This window comes from Pseudophryne corroboree, chromosome 5 (genome assembly GCF_028390025.1).
Source record: "Pseudophryne corroboree isolate aPseCor3 chromosome 5, aPseCor3.hap2, whole genome shotgun sequence".
In the NCBI taxonomy this organism is placed as follows: Eukaryota; Metazoa; Chordata; class Amphibia; order Anura; family Myobatrachidae; genus Pseudophryne; species Pseudophryne corroboree.
The window spans coordinates 236,780,514-236,800,387 of NC_086448.1; the positions used below are offsets into that span (position 1 = coordinate 236,780,514).

At 43.8% G+C, this 19,874-nt stretch overlaps 1 long non-coding RNA gene across 1 annotated transcript; it reads right to left on the bottom strand.

Moving 5' to 3' along the window:
* Positions 1 to 749: 749 nt before the first annotated feature.
* Positions 750 to 9,797, bottom strand: LOC134928960 (uncharacterized). Its single transcript, XR_010178160.1, has 3 exons — positions 9,678 to 9,797; positions 1,519 to 1,710; positions 750 to 800 (listed from the first exon to the last, which is right to left on the bottom strand). It is a non-coding gene; the product is annotated as an uncharacterized LOC134928960 (long non-coding RNA).
* Positions 9,798 to 19,874: the final 10,077 nt, after the last annotated feature.

The following is a 19,874-nucleotide window of genomic DNA, read 5'->3' on the forward strand; positions in this document are numbered from 1 at the left end:
ATACTGCTGGTCACCAAAACGCTGCACTGTCCTACTATATACTGCTCACAATAATGCAGCACAGAGATAGTATACTTGACACAGAGCTGCAAGATAGAGCAATGGCCTACTGTACTGTACTATATGTATACTGCTGGTCACCAAAATGCTGCACTGTCCTACTATATACTGCTCGCAATAATGCAGCACAGAGATAGTATGCTCGACACAGAGCTGCAAGATACAGCAATGGCCTACTGTACTGTACTACTATAATTATATACTGGTGGTCCCCAGTCCCCACAATGCAGCACACTGAGCACAGATATTTGCAGCACACTGAGCACAGATATGGAGCATTTTCAGGCAGAGAACGTAGATATTTTCAGCACACTGAGCACAGATATTTGCAGCACACTGAGCACAGATATTTGCAGCACACTGAGCACAGATTACGGAGCTTTTCAGGGAGAGAACGCAGCCACGTCCTCTCCGTTCAATCTCCAATGCACGAGTGAAAATGGCGGCAACGCGCAGCTCTTTATATAGAATACGAATCTCGCGAGAATCTGACAGCGGGATGATGACGTTCGGGCACGTTCGGGTTAACCGAGCAAGGCGGGAAGATCTGAGGCTGCCTCGGAACCGTGTAAAATAGGTGAAGTTCGGGGGGGGTTCGGATCTCAGAGAACCGAACCCGCTCATCTCTATACCTTACACAAAGTTTACAAATACTGTAAAGCTACAATTTGAGAAAGAAAATAAATCACCATACTGCCTGGGGTCATCCGTGTCCTGGACATGAAGAGAGTTGATGACCGCTGCAAGAATAAGGACATTTAGTGGCTCCTCATACTCCAAATACAGAACTTTATATGGTAAGCCTGACCTTCTCTGATGTACAGCTTTTGCTTCTTTTGCCATTTTGACCCATACACGCATCTTGATATCAGAAGGTCTCCTCATTACATTTCACAGATCCCTCTGCATTCACGGCAGCCATAACACTTTCACGCATCTTTTGCTTAAGTCAGACCTTATCGCTGTTGTGCAAAATCGCACAGTGACCGATTATCGAATGACTGCACATGCACCGCAAACAGCAACGGAATGGTGCCAAAATTTCAATCGCTAGGCATATACGCAAGGTGATTGACAGGAAGCGGACGTTTGTGGGTGGTAACTGGCTGTTTTCTGGGAGTGTCAGGAAAAGCACATGCATTCACAAGCATTTTAAGGGTAGGTGTGTGACGTCGGCTCCGGTCCCGATCAGCCTGTTTGTATCACACTGTAGGAGCAAGTCCTGGACTACGCACAGACTGCACAGAATGGAAAAAACATTCGATAGTGAGTGAGTTGTGAACGGATTTGCAAATGTCTGCTGTCTGGCGAAGTTTCCTAACGGCGTACACATGCATTCACACACTTGCATTGGGCGGGTTTTGAATCTCTATGGGCAGAGGCTATCTGATCACAGACCTCTGCAAAAATGCATAGGAGCAATCAGGTCTGAATTAGGCCCCTTGTTCCTTCTCTGACCTGAAGTGTGGGTAGCCTGACATCCACAATGAAGTTTGTGGCTCTTCGTGGCCTAATCAACAAGGTAATTTGAAGCTTAATGTTCTGGCCTTTCTTGGTTTTTCCCCTCTAGCTGGGCAAAACATCACTATCCCCACTGTTTCTGTCATGGAGATCCATACTTGCTTCCTCCTCCACCTCACTCTTCAGGATCTAAATAAAAATAGACAAAGAGGACAAAAAACTTAAACAGGTAAAAAACTAGACAAGTACACAGGAAAACTTACATTCACTATACAGCACTCAGAAATCACCAGTAAGCTCAAATCCACTGATAGCAACAGACCACGGCTCGTCTTTCAACTCATGTCACTAAACCGACAAGGTCCACTTAGTTTGTGGCATATTTATATGAGTTTGTCATGATACTAGCGTGTGACTGTTTAAACCAATACTGTATATATATATATATATATATATATATATATATATATAATATTTTTTTATTGAACCTATTATACCTATATATGGCACAGTGGAAATTGGTGAGGCAGTGGGTGATAAAAAACCTCATTGGTTCCCCCTTCTACAGCCCCGCCCACACACCCAGAAATGCCTCCTCAATATTAAAATATGTCAGAAAGGTGCTAATTCCAAAGATATCTTTCGTCTTTGAAATTGTTTGAAAAGTTGCTTAGTGTGTAGACTCAATTTCGTTTGTCAGGGTTCTGGGAAGTTCAAGGGAAATTGCTCATCTTCCACATTGTTCATCTTTAACATTGGTAATGTCTTCTAATGTGTAGGGCCCTTAATTAATTTGAGTGTACACACTGAGCAATTTTACAAATGATCTGAACAATGAACAACCTAACTGAGATTGAGGGGAATAAGATGCATGCATGGAAGACTGACAACCTGCTTAAAACGACCAAATGACCATGGGAGAGCGCATAATTGATGTGTACACACTAGAATGATTTGAATGTTCTGAATGATTTCATCATTCACAACCGTCATTATCGCATATATCTATGGAAAAAGTCTACTAGTGTTTATGGGCCTTTAGTTTCAACAGCAACTCACAATACACTGCAATTTAGGTTAGGTTACATGCAGACAATAATTTTATTTTGTAGGAATTTTTTTTTATCTGGAACGCTTAGAGGAAGCACTCTTTTTGCTATGAATAAAGCATGCAAGACTACAAAGCAGAAGAATACATTTCAACATCTGACAACTTAACAAACTAATAAACAAAAACAGAAATGATCACATATACTTTCTCTAACGTCCTAAGTGGATGCTGGGGACTCCGTCAGGACCATGGGGATAGCGGCTCCGCAGGAGACAGGGCACAAAAGTAAAAGCTTTAGGATCAGGTGGTGTGCACTGGCTCCTCCCCCTATGACCCTCCTCCAAGCCTCAGTTAGATTTTTGTGCCCGGCCGAGAAGGGTGCAATCTAGGTGGCTCTCCTAAAGCGCTGCTTAGAGTAAAAGTTTGTTAGGTTTTTTATTTTCAGTGAGTCCTGCTGGCAACAGGCTCACTGCTACGAGGGACTTAGGGGAGAGAAGTGAACTCACCTGCGTGCAGGATGGATTGGCTTCTTAGGCTACTGGACACCATTAGCTCCAGAGGGAGTCGGAACACAGGTCTCACCCTGGGGTTCGTCCCGGAGCCGCGCCGCCGACCCCCTTGCAGATGCCGAAAAGTGAAGAGGTCCAGAAACGGCGGCAGAAGACTCTTCAGTCTTCATAAGGTAGCGCACAGCACTGCAGCTGTGCGCCATTGTTGTCAGCACACTTCATAGCAGCGGTCACTGAGGGTGCAGGGCGCTGGGGGGGGGGGCGCCCTGGGCAGCAATGATAGTACCTTATTCTGGCTAAAAATACATCACATATAGCCCCTGGGGGCTATATGGATGTATTTAACCCCTGCCAGGTCTCAGAAAAACGGGAGAAGAAGCCCGCCGAAAAGGGGGCGTGGCCTATTCTCCTCAGCACACAGCGCCATTTTCCCTCACAGAAATGCTGGTGGGAAGGCTCCCAGGCTCTCCCCTGCACTGCACTACAGAAACAGGGTTAAAACAGAGAGGGGGGGCACTTATTTGGCGATATGTATATATATATTAAAATGCTATAAGGGAAAAACACTTATATAAAGGTTGTCCCTGTATAATTATAGCGTTTTTGGTGTGTGCTGACAAACTCTCCCTCTGTCTCCCCAAAGGGCTAGTGGGGTCCTGTCCTCTATCAGAGCATTCCCTGTGTGTGTGCTGTGTGTCGGTACGTGTGTGTCGACATGTATGAGGACGATGTTGGTGAGGAGGCGGAGCAATTGCCTGAAATGGTGATGTCACTCTCTAGGGAGTCGACACCGGAATGGATGGCTTATTTAAGGAATTACGTGATAATGTCAACACGCTGCAAGGTCGGTTGACGACATGAGACGGCCGGCAAACAAATTAGTACCTGTCCAGGCGTCTCAAACACCGTCAGGGGCTGTAAAACGCTCATTTACCTCAGTCGGTCGACACAGACACAGACACGGACACTGACTCCAGTGTCAACGGTGAAGAAACAAACGTATTTTCCTTTAGGGCCACACGTTACATGTTAAGGGCAATGAAGGAGGTGTTACATATTTCTGATACTACAAGTACCACAAGAAGGGTATTATGTGGGGTGTGAAAAACTACCTGTAGTTTTTCCTGAATCAGATAAATTAAATGAAGTGTGTGATGATGCGTGGGTTCCCCCGATAGAAAATTATTGGCGGTATACCCTTTCCCGCCAGAAGTTGGGGCACGTTGGGAAACACCCTTTAGGGTGGATAAGGCGCTCACACGCTTATCAAAACAAGTGGCGGTACCGTCTCCAGATAGGGCCGCCCTCAAGGAGCCAGCTGAGAGGCTGGAAAATATCCTAAAAAGGTATATACACACATACTGGTGTTATACTGCGACCAGCGATCGCCTCAGCCTGGATGTGCAGCGCTGGGGTGGCTTGGTCGGATTCCCTGACTGAAAATATTGATACCCTTGACAGGGACAGTATTTTATTGACTATAGATGCATTTCTATATATGCGAGATGCACAGAGGGATATTTGCACTCTGGCATCAAGAGTAAGTGCGATGTCCATATCTGCCAGAAGATGTTTATGGACACGACAGTGGTCAGGTGATGCAGATTCCAACATGGAAGTATTGCCGTATAAAGGGGAGGAGTTATTTGGGGTCGGTCCATCGGACCTGGTGGCCTCGGCAACAGCTGGAAAATCCACCTTTTTTACCCCAAATCACATCTCAGCAGAAAAAGACACCGTCTTTTCAGCCTCAGTCCTTTCGTCCCCATAAGGGCAAGCGGGCAAAAGGCCAGTCATATCTGCCCAGGGATAGAGGAAAGGGAAGAAGACTGCAGCAGGCAGCCCATTCCCAGGAACAGAAGCCCTCCACAGCTTCTGCCAAGTCCTCAGCATGACGCTGGGGCCGTACAAGCGGACTCAAGTGCGGTGGGGGGTCGTCTCAAGAGTTTCAGCGCGTAGTGGGCTCACTCGCAAGTGGACCCCTGGATCCTACAAGTAGTATCCCAGGGGTACAGATATTCGAGACGTCTCCCCCTCGCAGGCTCCTGATGTCTGCTTTACCAACGTCTTCCTCCGACAGGGAGGCAGTATTGGAAACAATTCACAAGCTGTATTCCCAGCAGGTGATAATCAAAGTACCCCTCCTACAACAAGGAAAGGGGTATTATTCCACACTATATTGTGGTACTGAAGCCAGACGGCTCGGTGAGACCTATTCTAAATGGGAAATCTTTGAACACTTACATACAAAGGTTCAAATCAAGATGGAGTCACTCAGAGCAGTGATAGCGAACCAGGAAGAAGGGGACTATATGGTGTCCCTGGACATCAAGGATGCTTACCTCCATGTCCCAAATCGCCCTTCTCACCAAGGGTACCTCAGGTTCGTGGTACGGAACTGTCACTATCAGTTTCAGACGCTGCCGTTTGGATTGTCCACGGCACCCCGGGTCTTTACCAAAGTAATGGCCAAAATGATGATTCTTCTTCAAAGAAAAGGCGTCTTAATTATCCCTTACTTGGACGATCTCCTGATAAGGGCAAGGTCCAGAGAACAGTTGGAAGTCGGAGTAGCACTATCTCAAGTAGTTCTACGACAGCACGGGTGGATTCTAAATATCCAAAATCACAGCCGTTTCCGACGACACGTCTGCTGTTCCTAGGGATGGTTCTGGACACAGTCCAGAAAAAGGTGTTTCTCCCGGAGGAGAAAGCCAGGGAGTTATCCGAGCTAGTCAGGAACCTCCTAAAACCAGGAAAAGTGTCAGTGCATCATTGCACAAGAGTCCTGGGAAAAATGGTGGCTTATTACGAAGCGATTCCATTCGGCAGATTCCACGCAAGAACTTTTCAGTGGGATCTGCTGGACAAATGGTCCGGATCGCATTTTCAGATGCATCAGCGGATAACCCTATCTCCAAGGACAAGGGTGTCTCTCCTGTGGTGGTTACAGAGTGCTCATCTTCTAGAGGGCCGCAGATTCGGCATTCAGGATTGGATGCTGGTGACCACGGAGGCCAGCCTGAGAGGCTGGGGAGCAGTCACACAGGGAAAAAATTTCCAGGGAGTGTGATCAAGTCTGGAGATTTTTCTCCACATAAATATACTGGAGCTAAGGGCAATTTACAATGCTCTAAGCTTAGCAAGACCTCTGCTTCAAGGTCAGCCGGTATTGATCCAGTGGGACAACATCACGGCAGTCGCCCACGTAAACAGACAGGGCGGCACAAGAAGCAGGAGGGCAATGGCAGAAACTGCAAGGATTTTTCGCTGGGCGGAAAATCATGTGATAGCACTGTCAGCAGTGTTCATTCCGGGAGTGGACAACTGGGAAGCAGACTTCCTCAGCAGGCACAACCTCCACCCGGGAGAGTGGGGACTTCATCGGGAAGTCTTCCACATGATTGTGAACCGTTGGAAAAGACCAAAGGTGGACATGATGGCGTCCCGCCTGAACAAAAAACTGGACAAGTATTGCGCCAGGCCAAAAGACCCTCAGGCAATAGCTGTGGACGTTTCTGGTAACACCGTGGGTGTACCAGTCGGTGTATGTCTTCCCTCCTCTGCTTCTCATACCCAAGGTATTGAGAATTATAAGACGTAGAGGAGTAAGAACTATACTCGTGGCTCCGGATTGGCCAAGAAGGACTTGGTACCCGGAACTTCAAGAGATGCTCACAGAGGACTCATGGCCTCTGCCGCTAAGAAGGGACTTGCTTCAGCAAGTACCATGTCTGTTCCAAGACTTACCGCGGCTGCGTTTGACGGCATGGCGGTTGAACGCCGGATCCTAAGGGAAAAAGGCATTCCGGAAGAGGTCATTCCTACCCTGGTCAAAGCCAGGAAGGAGGTGACCGCACAACATTATCACCACATGTGGCGAAAATATGTTGCGTGGTGTGAGGCCAGGAAGGCCCCATGAAGAAATTTCAACTCGGTCGTTTCCTGCATTTCCTGCAAACAGGAGTGTCTATGGGCCTCAAATTGGGGTCCATTAAGGTTCAAATTTCGGCCCTGTCGATTTTCTTCCAGAAAGAATTGGCTTCAGTTCCTGAAGTCCAGAAGTTTGTCAAGGGAGTACTGCATATACAACCCCCTTTTGTGCCTCCAGTGGCACTGTGGGATCTCAACGTAGTTCTGGGATTCCTAAAATCACATTAGTTTAAACCGCTCAAATCTGTGGATTTGAAATATCTCACAGGGAAAGTGACCATGCTGTTGGCCCTGGCCTCGGCCAGGCGAGTGTCAGAATTGGCGGCGTTTGTCTCAAAAAAGCCCATATCTGATTGTCCATTCGGACAGGGCAGAGCTGCGGACTCATCCCCAGTTTCTCCCTAAGGTGGTGTCAGTGTTTCACCTGAACCAGCTTATTGTGGTACCTGCGGCTACTAGGGACTTGGAGGACTCCAAGTTGCTAGATGTTGTCAGGGCCCTGAAAATATAGTTTCCAGGACGGCTGGAGTCAGGAAAACTGACTTGCTGTTATCCTGTATGCACCCAACAAACTGGGTGCTCTTGCTTCTAAGCAGACGATTGCTAGTTGGATGTGTAGTACAATTCAGCTTGCACATTCTGTGGCAGGCCTGCCACAGCCAAAATATGTAAATGCCCATTCCACAAGGAAGGTGGGCTCATCTTGGGCGGCTGCCCGAGGGGTCTCGGCTTTACAACTTTGCCGAGCTGATACTTGGTCAGGGGCACACCCTGACTGAGGAGGACCTGGAGTTCTCTCATTCGGTGCTGCAGAGTCATCCGCACTCTCCCGCCCGTTTGGGAGCTTTGGTATAATCCCCATGGTCCTGACGGAGTCCCCAGCATCCACTTAGGACGTTAGAGAAAATAAGAATTTACTTACCGATAATTCTGTTTCTCGTAGTCCGTAGTGGATGCTGGGCGCCCATCCCAAGTGCGGATTGTCTGCAATATTTGTACATAGTTATTGTTACAAAAATCGGGTTATTTTTGTTGTGAGCCATCTTTTCAGAGGCTCCGCTGTTATCATGCTGTTAACTGGGTTCAGATCACAGGTTGTACAGTGTGATTGGTGTGGCTGGTATGAGTCTTACCCGGGATTCAAAATCCTTCCTTATTGTGTACGCTCGTCCGGGCACAGTATCCTAACTGAGGCTTGGAGGAGGGTCATAGAGGGAGGAGCCAGTGCACACCACCTGATCCTAAAGCTTTTACTTTTGTGCCCTGTCTCCTGCGGAGCCGCTATCCCCATGGTCCTGACGGAGTCCCCAGCATCCACTACGGACTACGAGAAACAGAATTATCGGTAAGTAAATTCTTATTATTTTATGTCCATAAAATAGTTCACGTTGGAGTACTCAGTTGTAATCTCATTAGCGCCTTATCCAGTTTTCCAAACTCAGGGGTAACTTTACTAAGGTGGGAGGTTTTTTCAGAACTGGTGCTGTTGCCTATGGCAACCAATCAGATTCTACTTAACATTTATCTAGCTGTTTCTAGCAGATAATAGATAGAATATGATTGGTTGCCCTGGGCAACATCATCAGTTTTAAAAATCTCCCACCTTAGTAAATTTACCCCTCATAGTCTTATAGTGCAAAGGGGAAAATTTCCCTTTCTTTGTATTAAGAAAGATGTTCTACCCATTCTTCGCACGGGAGTTTCTGATTTTCACAGTTATAAATATAAATGAGTGTTAAAAATTTGGTGAATATATAGAGATTTATACATTTTAGACATCGTAATGTAAGTAAATATTAATCCATGGTTCTTGGCGGTACCCGAGGAGCACCCGTAGCAGATATGGTAAAAAAAAGTGACAGGACCATTTTTGTAGTCTATTAAATTCTACCCACTGGAGATGTAATCCAAATTTTGATCCAATTGTCTGTTTGGGTGTTATCATTCACGTAACGCAAACCACGCATCAGTGATGATGTCATTATGTCAACCCCCTTTACATCCCCTTAGGGGAGGTTTAGTCAAATTTTAATTACGTAGTGTTCCTACAGTATTTCCCACCTGAAGAATACCTACTGTATGTTGAATTTCAGCTTCCTAACATATCGGAAAGTAAGAGAATTAGTGATGAGTCAGTCAGTAAGTGAGTGAGTGATGGCTTTTCCATTTATATGTATTTATAGATGATACTGTTCAGTTTATAGTCACTTGTAACTTTTTCCAAGTAACTTTCACAACAAAAGTATCTACTTCTAGCTGATATTCGGATTCTATAACTCAGTTCAGTCAGATATGGGCGAGAGTCTAGATAAATCCTACTGCTCTGGCACATATAATACACAAGTGACAGGTGGTGCCAAAGTCACTCTCTGGGGGAATTCAATTGTTTGAAAAGTCGATTGGGTGTCCATTTTTACCTGTCTATTAGATAGGAAAAAACAGACACCCAACTGACTTTTCAAATAATTGAATATCCCCCTCTGTGTGTTGTCTGTCACTCTGACTTGCATCTAATCTGAATCACTAATTCTCTCCTGAAGGAGTGTAATCTGCTGGGCTATAGTCACAATGTCTCTGTCACTATGGCAGTCTCTCCTCCTCCTCACTAGCAGTGTAGGGCTTTGTATGGTGAGGTTAAGGCTTACTGTATGACCTGTAATCACCTCCTCTGTTCCTCCCACCGGATGTCAAATTGGTGTGATAACAGGGAACAGAATTTGGTTCTCCATAATCTGTGCAGCACTACTGTCACACACCACCCATCACAGTCCCCTTGTCTGATTCTCAAGATGGTCATGCTTAATTGCTCCAACTGCCACTCACTTTCAACTGTCACACTGTATCACCTGACACCGGTCATGTGGTGTGCACCTAACCTCCTGAGCAGCTGCAGAGGCTGCTGGAAATTATGGTCTGTCTGTGTAATGACATATATATATATATGTGCTGAAGTGTGATGAACAGTGTCAGCATAATAACTCATATAGTGGGTATTAAAGTAGTTTCATTACTCTGAGCAAGTTTTCTGAAGTGTTTTATTCATATCTGAAATGTTTTAATTTCTACCTGTTTCTTGAACTATGTATAAGAACTAACAACTATATAAAAAAGGTACCAATACTGTGTATCTCTGGGTCCCATCAGAATATAGGTAACATACTTTCTTATCAATAACTTTCAGTCTCATATGTAAGACTACTGTGCTGAAGCAGTAATCTGGAATGCAGTATTTTGTACAACAAGATTAATCTACAACCTTTAAAGTTTAACATGTGCCCTGAAGAAATATCATGTATGCTTATCAAATTAAAGCATACCAAAAGTAGCGATATAAACTGCCTTATGATGTTATCACTTCATAACATTCATCAGATGATACTTTGCTTTACCTTAATCTACTGCAAATTAAAGGATTAATTAAATTGTTTAGCTTGTTCTATAAGTACTGGCAACTTGATTGACTCTTACCACATAATGCAAAATTACATTAATTTGTAAAATTAATTTACACAACTTGGATTGGAATCTACTGTACCAAAAGTTGGACAGATAAATAAATACAATTATGCAGCATGGCCCTAATAAAATTCATAACCAGCCCTGTCACCAATACCTCCATCCTCCTGGATAATTTCTATCTTAAACTGAAAATTGTTAGGGTTCTTTCCCACAGTCCTAGTCTGTGGGTAACATAAAAAAATTGGAATAAGCCCAGTGGCAAGTGCAACTAGTGCTCCCAATATAATGAACTAGTGTCCTGAGATCGATGTACAGTACACAAATATATAAGAAAAGACAGGATTTTTTGAAATTGTTAAAAGTAATAAAATCAACTAATATGTTACAAAATTTCAGATTACATTGCAACTCAAAGTGTATACATTTTTACAACAAGTGTAGCTTTCACAAAAGTGAGATACAGTATACAATTAACCTTTTTCTGCTAATAAATGCCCCAAAGTTGATGTTATTGATTCTGAGCTATGGTATTCCACTGACCTTAGTAATGCAATCATTTTCAAGATATTTGCCTGAAATTCCCCAATTAATAAGGTTTTAGGGACCCCATTAATTACTGCACTGCAACTGGCCATTTTTAGTCAATTGGACAACCAAATAGACATAAAACATCTTCTGTAATGGAAATGGCCACTACTATACTTCCCTTTCTGTTTTTCATCATATCATTGATGTTCTCATCAAATCCTAGTGAACCAATCATTTGTTAACCTGTAACTCAGCTTGTCTCTTTTGGGATATACAGTATAGCTGCTTATACACACATTTTCTGGCTCCTCTTACCATTGAGAGCTCATTAAATGGATGAATCACTGACCTCCTGAGACTCAGGTGAGAAACCTTTGCTGTTGTTCTTATTCATGTTATTTTATGTACCATTGTTCTTACTGCACTATGACAATATCTGAGTCTTTGTGGACCAGGTCTCCCACCTTCTCCTGCCAGTCCTAATGCTCCTCGTCTCACTGCGCAGCTTTCTGTTGATCCTCAAGTGCCAACAAGTACTGACATGGGAATGCTGGTCCTTTGTAGGAGTCCAGGACATGAGGAAACCTGTAATGCATCATGTAAAATGTTACTAATTAACTTACATCCACACCCTAGTGCTATCAGCATGGGACTGGTATATCCTGGGGACCAGCTTAAAGCTGTTTGGTACTACGGAAGGGTCAACTCATTATGTGGTATTATCCTGCTATTATGCTACTCGCCCCAATTATGATAGTTTAATATGGTAACACCAGTTTTGGGGAAATACCCCATGTTTTGGCCCCCCTGATTATGCGGATAGGTGACTAGGCTGGCAGCACTAGAGGTGGTTTTACTTTTGGTCAGATAATTTAAATAGCAAACCATGGGGGTAATTCCAAGTTGATCGCAGCAGGAATTGTGTTAGCAATTGGGCAAAACCATGTGCACTGCAGGGGAGGCAGATATAACATGTGCAGAGAGAGATAGATTTGGGTATGGTGTGTTCAATCTGCAATCTAATTTGCAGTGTAAAACTAAAGCAGCCAGTATTTACCCTGCACAGAAATAAAATAACCCACCCAAATCTAACTCTCTCTGCAAATCCCCCCCTGCAGTGCACATGGTTTTGCCCAACTGTTAAAAAATTTCCTGCTGCGATCAACTTGGAATTACCCCCCATATGCAGTGATTATCACCATCTACATACAGAGTTGCACCGGCCCATGGGGGTATACAGGGACAGATTAAGAAAGGAGCAACCTGGGAGGCTGTCCCAGGGTCTCCACACACTAGGGGTCCCCCACATAGTGCAGTTTTCTCTCAGAGGAGTCTCCCTGCGGTGGCTCAGCTGTTCATTACCAGCAGCCACTGAGAAGCATGCAAGGCAGTCTTGTGGGATCGTGTAGGGAAATCCCATGAGACAGTGTCTATGTGTTCTGGCACGCTGTCTCTTCTGCTATCCATTCCAGGCTCTCCTCCTAATCACCTTCCATCCTTATTCTTTCACTTGCCAGATGCCACTCGTCTAGCTCACCGGCCTCCATGCTCTCCTAGCTCAGGCTGCGGCTGCTGCTTGGTAAGCATTCAGTGAGTGTGTGTGTCTGTATGTGTGTTGGTCAGTGACAGCAGGTGTGTGTTTGTGTGTGTGTGTGTGTTTGATAACAAACTTGTCCTTGGTTCCTGGCCCTTTCCTGTGTGTGTGTGTGTGTGTGTGTGTGTGTGTGTGCTATGTCCTCTACCTGCCCACTGAAATGACATCAGCTGTGATGGGGGCTCTAGCTGGCAACCTGGCACTGCAAGATGGCACCTAGCAAAGACCACCCTCACCACTGGCCCCACTGCCCGCCATTATACAGTACCTCACAAATGGCAGGGGTTTCATGCACTGGGTGTCATGCTTGTTGCCAGGGATTTTATGCACTGGAGTCATGCTCTGGGATCTATATTTGTTGCCATGGGTTTCATTCTATGGGATCCATGCTCATTGGCAAGGGTAATGCTCATTGCCAAGGGGTGCATAATTGCTGGTGGGCATGAGCCTGCCAGCACTGTAATTCTTCTCCCTCTCCTCCCACCCATAAAACTCTGCTCGGGGGTGGCGTTTCATGAAATGATGTGGAGCAATAGTGCCACTCCATGAAACTCTGCACCCGGAGTAGCATACAATATGGGAGGGAGTAAGGGGAGCCAGATAGGAGCTGCAAGTGGCAACAGCAGGTGCCCCCATGTGATCTCACGGCTTGCCTGCTGTTAGAAACGGTACTGTGTGTGTATACTATATATATATATATATATATATATATATGCACACATTACATTCTTTAGGGTGTATACTATATATTCTGTGATTTATATATATATATATATATATATATACATATACATACATACATATGGGAATCCACGGCAATTGCCATTCCCAGTAGAGGGGTGCACTCACGTACTCACCACCCCTAGTTTGGTGGGCTGTGACCATCTGCTCAAATATATATACACAGGGAACCCCGCACTCTCCTTAGTAGTTTCATTCACCTTAATGCTTTAATATACAATAATAGAACAAAACTGGGTAATAACAGCCAGACATAGAGGTAGGATAGCCCATCTCACAAGTTTTTTCTCTCTCTCTCTCTCTCTCTCTCTCTCTCTCTCTCTCTCTCTTCTCTCTCTCCACACACACACACACACACGCATATACAGTGTATCCGGAAAGTATTCACAGCGCTTTATTTTTTTCCACATTTTATTGTGTTACAGCCTTATTCAAAAATGGAATAAATTCATTGTTTCCCTCAAACTTCTACACACAATACCCCATAATGACAATGTGAAAAAAGTTTGAGATTTTTGCAAATTTATTAAAAATAAAAAAACGAAGAAATCACATGTACATAAGTATTCACAGCCTTTGCCATGAAGCTCAAAATTGAGCTCAGGTGCATCCTGTTTCCACTGATCATCCTTGACATGTTCCTACAGCTTAATTGAAGTCCACCTGTGGTAAATTCAGTTGATTGAACATAATTTGGAAAGGCACACACCTGTTCATATAAGGTCCCACACTTGACAGTGCATGTCTGAGCACAAACCAAGCATGAAGTCAAAGGAATTGTCTGTAGACCTCCAAGACAGGATTGTCTTAAGGCACAAATCAGAGGAAGGGTACAGAAAAATATGTGCTGCTTTGAAGGTCCTAATGAGTACAGTGGCCTCCATCATCTGTAAATGGAAAAAGTTTGGAACCACCAAGACTCTTCCTAGAGCTGTCCGGCCGTCTAAACTGAGTGATCAGGGGAGAAGGGCCCTAGTCATATAGGTGACCAAGAACCAGATGGTCACTCTGTCAGAGCTACAGAATTTGTCTGTGGAGAGAGGAGAAACTTCCAGAAGGACAACCATCTCTGCAGCAATCCACCAATAAGGCCTGTATGGTAGAGTGGCCAGACGGAAGCCACTCCTTAGTAAAAAGCAGGTTGCTAAAATGCACCTGAAGGACTCTCAGACCATGAGAAACAAAATTCTCTGGACTGATGAGACAAAAATTTAACTATTTGGCATGAATGCCAGGCATCATGTTTGGAGGAAACCAGGCACTGCTCATCACCAGGCCAATACCATCCTTACAGTGAAGCATGGTGGTGGCAGCATCATGCTGTGGGGATGATTTTCAGTGGCAGGAACTGGGAGACTAGTCAGGACAGAGGGAAAGATGAATGCAGCCATATACATTGACATCCTGGATGAAAACTCCAGAGCACTCTTGACCTTAGACTGTTCTTTCAGCAGTACAATGACCCTAAGCACACAGCCAAGATAGCAAAGGAGTGGTTTCAGGACAACTGAATGAATGTCCTTGAGTGGCCCAGCCAGAGCCAGAGCCCAGACTTGAATCCGATTGAACATCTCTGGAGAGATCTGAAAATGGCTGTGCACCGATGCTTCCCATCCAACCTGATGGAGCTTGAGAGGTGCTGCAAAGAAGAATGGGCGAAACAGCCCAAAGATAGGTGTGACAAGCTTGTGGGTAACATTCGAAAATACTTGAGGCGGTAATTGCTGCCAAAGGTGCATAAACAAAGTATTGAGCAAAGGCTGTGAATACTTATGTACATGTGATTTTTAATTTATTTTTATTTTTAAAAAAATTTGCACAAATCTCAAAAAAAAACTTTTTCACATTGACATCATAGGGTATTGGGGGTGATTCGGATTTGATCATAGATGTGGTAAATTTAGCACATCTACGATCAGTCACGCTGACATGCGGGGGGACGCCCAGCACAGGGCTAGCCTGCCCGCATGTCAGTCCCTGAAATGTCGCAAAAGTACAAAAGCATCGCACAGCGGCGATGCTTTTGTACTGGAAGAGTATCTCCCAGCCAGCGCAGCTCCTGTGCACTGGTAGGGAGCTACTCATCGCTGCCAGGGTCGCAGCAGCTGCGTGTGACATCATGCAGCCACCGCGGCCTGCTCCCTTAATGGTCCAGGCACGCCTGTGTTGCCCAGACCGCGCCCCCTAAATGACGGCAAAACGCCGCCGGCCCGCCCTCTCCTGCCTCTGTGTACAAAAGATTGGCGCTCTACAGTACACACACTATATCTAATTGGATTCAGACGGCTGCTCACCAGTTGTGGGCGGGCTGCCCCAACAATGGATCAAAATAGATGTGAAAAAAAGAAAGAATGGGAGCGCTGGATGAATCCAATATATATTTTTTATTAAAATATTGTTATATCAACCACGTAAAAATATAGTACATAAACTGGCCTAAAAATGATGAACAATTAATAATGTATAAATATATACAAGACTGCCATATCTCCTGAACCAATATGAATAAGAAAACCTTTAATAAACCTTAATTAAGGGCTGCATTGGTGCTTCATGAAAATCAGCCGTGCGTCCACGAGCTGAAATATTTGTAAAAGGAGACTGATGAAAAGTGCCTCTGTTATAAATCACTGTCTTCTCCTTGTACACAAAAGAACCTCATTGGCAAAGAGTATCCCAGTATTGAAATTGCGGACACCCGCGCTGTGTTATTAAGTGACAAATAGACAGTGATGGTCAAATTCACTTGTAGTATATCACCTGATGTGAGAGCCTCTCCGTCAAAGGCGCTGTACTGAGCCGGGTTTGCAGCGGCTCTGTGCAGTGAAAGTACAGCTGGTCACGTCACCAGTGAACCATCCAGACGAACACGGTTGTTTTCTCCGCTGAAGGGTACTGTACCAATTTGAATGTGCAGCGGTGCAGAAAGATTGGAGCAGCAGATTCCCCAGCCGCTGGTAAAAAGTCCGTTTTAATTGCGGCTACGGTCCACCCGATATATACGGCTCACGGAGTGTCAGGAGAATGCAGCAGTCAGATGAAGTCCTTCAATGGAGTACCTTAACGCGTTTCTCGGCCTACAACGCTGGCCGTTTCATCAAAAGGAAATGAATAGTGACCAGCTGTACTTTCACTGCACAGAGCCGCTGCAAACCCGGCTCAGTACAGCGCCTTTGACGGAGAGGCTCTCACATCAGGTGATATACTACAAGTGAATTTGACCATCACTGTCTATTTGTCACTTAATAACACAGCGCGGGTGTCCGCAATTTCAATACTGGGATACTCTTTGCCAATGAGGTTCTTTTGTGTACAAGGAGAAGACAGTGATTTATAACAGAGGCACTTTTCATCAGTCTCCTTCTTACAAATATTTCAGCTCGTGGACGCACGGCTGATTTTCATGAAGCACCAATGCAGCCCTTAATTAAGGTTTATTAAAGGTTTTCTTATTCATATTGGTTCAGGAGATATGGCAGTCTTGTATATATTTATACATTATTAATTGTTCATCATTTTTAGGCCAGTTTATGTACTATATTTTTACGTGGTTGATATAACAATATTTTAATAAAAAATATATATTGGATTCATCCAGCGCTCCCATTCTTTCTTTTTTTCACATCTCTCCTGCCTCTGCCTGTCAGTCAGGCAGATGCGATCGCTGGCTAAAGACAGCCGTCGGCTGTCTGGCATGCACCAGCGCACTGCGGCACTGGCGCATGCGCAGTTCAGACCAGATCGCTGCTGTGCGGAAATGCACAGCAGTGATTTGATATGAATGACCACCAATGTGTGTAGTTTGAGGGGGGGGGGAATAATTTATTCCATCTTGGAATAATGCTGTAACATAACAAAATGTGGAAAAAGTTATGCGCTGTGAATACTTTCCGGATGCACTGTATAGATAGATTATATATATATACACACACACACACACACACACACACACACACACACACACACACACACACACACACACACACACAGTAAAGCAAGGTAGATTGGCTCACCTAGTATTTATAACATACCTGCTATTTTTTATACTCTTTTGAGGCAATAGTTCTCCCACCATGTTATCAGAGCGTTCCTGTGATAATTAAATACATATTGTTTATGAAATAATCATTACAAGGTGAATTACATTTCTATTTAAACACACATTACTTAATATATTGGGCTATATATTAGTACAGTACTGTGCATTTTATCTAAATAGTTGTCATTTTAGCAATACTGCACTAGATGGTACTGTTGTCACATCAGTGAAATGGAGATGCAATTTACAGGGATGCTGTATGCCTGTGAATTTCAGCGTTCTACATTGTGTTTGCATACAGTACTTTGAGAAGCTGTCATCATATGAAAAATGAGTATGTCTGACATCTGCTTCAAATTTGCAAAGAACACAGTATTTCATTGTTTATCAAGAACCCATTCATGAAACTGCTTTGTTAGTATTGTTCCTTTAAATTTTCCAAAGCATTATGCAACATTATTCGTCAGTTTTAAAAATAACTTTGATAATGAAAGGAAAATTATTTAGCTGACAATGCTGAAAGCTTAAAGTAATGTTAAAGATATAGATTTAATTACATTTAATTTCTGTCAGGCTCACACTAAAAACATGTCTACCAATAGCTCTATAAAGGGGGATACACACTAGGTGTTTACTGCCTAAAAATAAACGATTATGACATAAGTGTCGTTATTATTTATTTTTAGGCTGAAATCGTCCAGTGTATATGGAGGTAATATTGGTGAACGATCTGCACTCCATCACGTCGTTCAGCATTCACTAATATTGAGCTGACATGAAGCTCAACTCGACAATGCCGGGCTGAGCTGCATGTTCAGAAATGCCTGTGGTGATGTCACTGATCGTTATCATTGAATGTTAAGGGGGGAATTCAAATGTTTGAAAAGTCGGTTGGGTGTCTGTTTATTCCTGTCTATTAGATAGTAGAAAACAGACACCCAACTGACTTTTCAAACATTTGAATTCCCCCTTAAGTGTGTACGCACAATATTGTTGAAAGCTATATCGTTCAACGAAATAGTCGTTCACCATCGGCATTTAAACATCACCTAGTGCAGTGGTTTCCAAACTTTTTTGAATCACGGCGCCCTAGAATATCAGTATTTTTTTCAAGGCACACCTAGGCCAAAAATTTCTTATTGAGAAATTTAGAAAGAAATATGACATTAGGTAGATGGCATTCATTTGTCAATCTTAGGGTCAGCTGTGTGGTGAGGGACAAGATTTGCTTCTGTTTGGCCACATATTTTATGACTGGCAGCCACCAGCACTGGTTTTGCCTATTATATTGACCATGAATAATTTGAATTGGTCCTGGACCACCAACCCAGGGCACCCCTGCAAGTATCCCGAGGCACCCCAGGGAGCCACGGCACACAGTTTGGGAACCTCTGACCTAGTGTGTAATACTGTAGTTCTAATTGGAAAATTGATGAAAATTAGGACACTGCAAGATTTGTCAAAATCTGCCACTCTTGTTTCACAGAAAATTTCCAATCCATTTCCCTGGTAGCAATCAGCACTGCCCCATGATAGATATGAGACTACGTTTATGTATATTTCACAAGATGTACAGTATGTGGCCTGTGGCTTTGTATCTTCATATGGTCATGGAATTCCTAATTGACTTCTAATAACCCTATAAACTACAAAACAAGAATATATCCAATACATAAACAAGATTCCATGATAAACCTTGAAGTAATCTTCACCTTTCATTGTTGTATTACTCATATGACTTATAAACACCCTTACTAGACAGAGACATTTTATGCTGTTTAATTGTCTCATTTTAGGAAAAAATATAACTCAGATTGGACGTAAAGTAAATACGGAATATGTGTGTGTATTTCCCTAATGTATCCTATAGCTTTGTGTGTTATGGAAAGGAGGATAATATGACAGGGACTCCTCAAGTGGTGATGTTGCCACAACAGTGATAGTTTTCTGTGTAAATCTCATTACAATAATATTGTTAACTACATGATATCTAGTGATTACCCAACTCTGTCAAATGAGGTGCATTGGTGTGCCTCTTCTCTGCTTAGCTAAGCACGCATTAATTCTGCCCAGCTTCTGTATGCCAAACATCTCCCCTTCCCTACGTACACCAGCAGAAATCTACTTTAGATGAATGTGCACAAGTTGAGAAGCACAGTACATTGCACCTCGAGCAGCTTTTTGCACTTTGCAAAAAAACTCCTATATGTTTAAAAATAATGTAATATATAATGTGATTGTATTAAATGTGTTAGGTTTTGCATTTGATATTGAATTTGTTGGTCAAGAAATTTGAATTGTTGTCAAGGAGGGTGCATTGTAGAAATTCCCTTATTCTAGGAGGACAGGCATTTAGGGGATACCTCCCAACATTGGAAGTCTAGTCAGCAGGATTGGTAGGGACGGGAGTGGCATGGCACACTGGGGATGTTTATATGCCTACAGCAAGTGTGGCCGTGTTCTTGGTGGGCATTTGTTTTTCTTAGGGGTGTGGCAAGC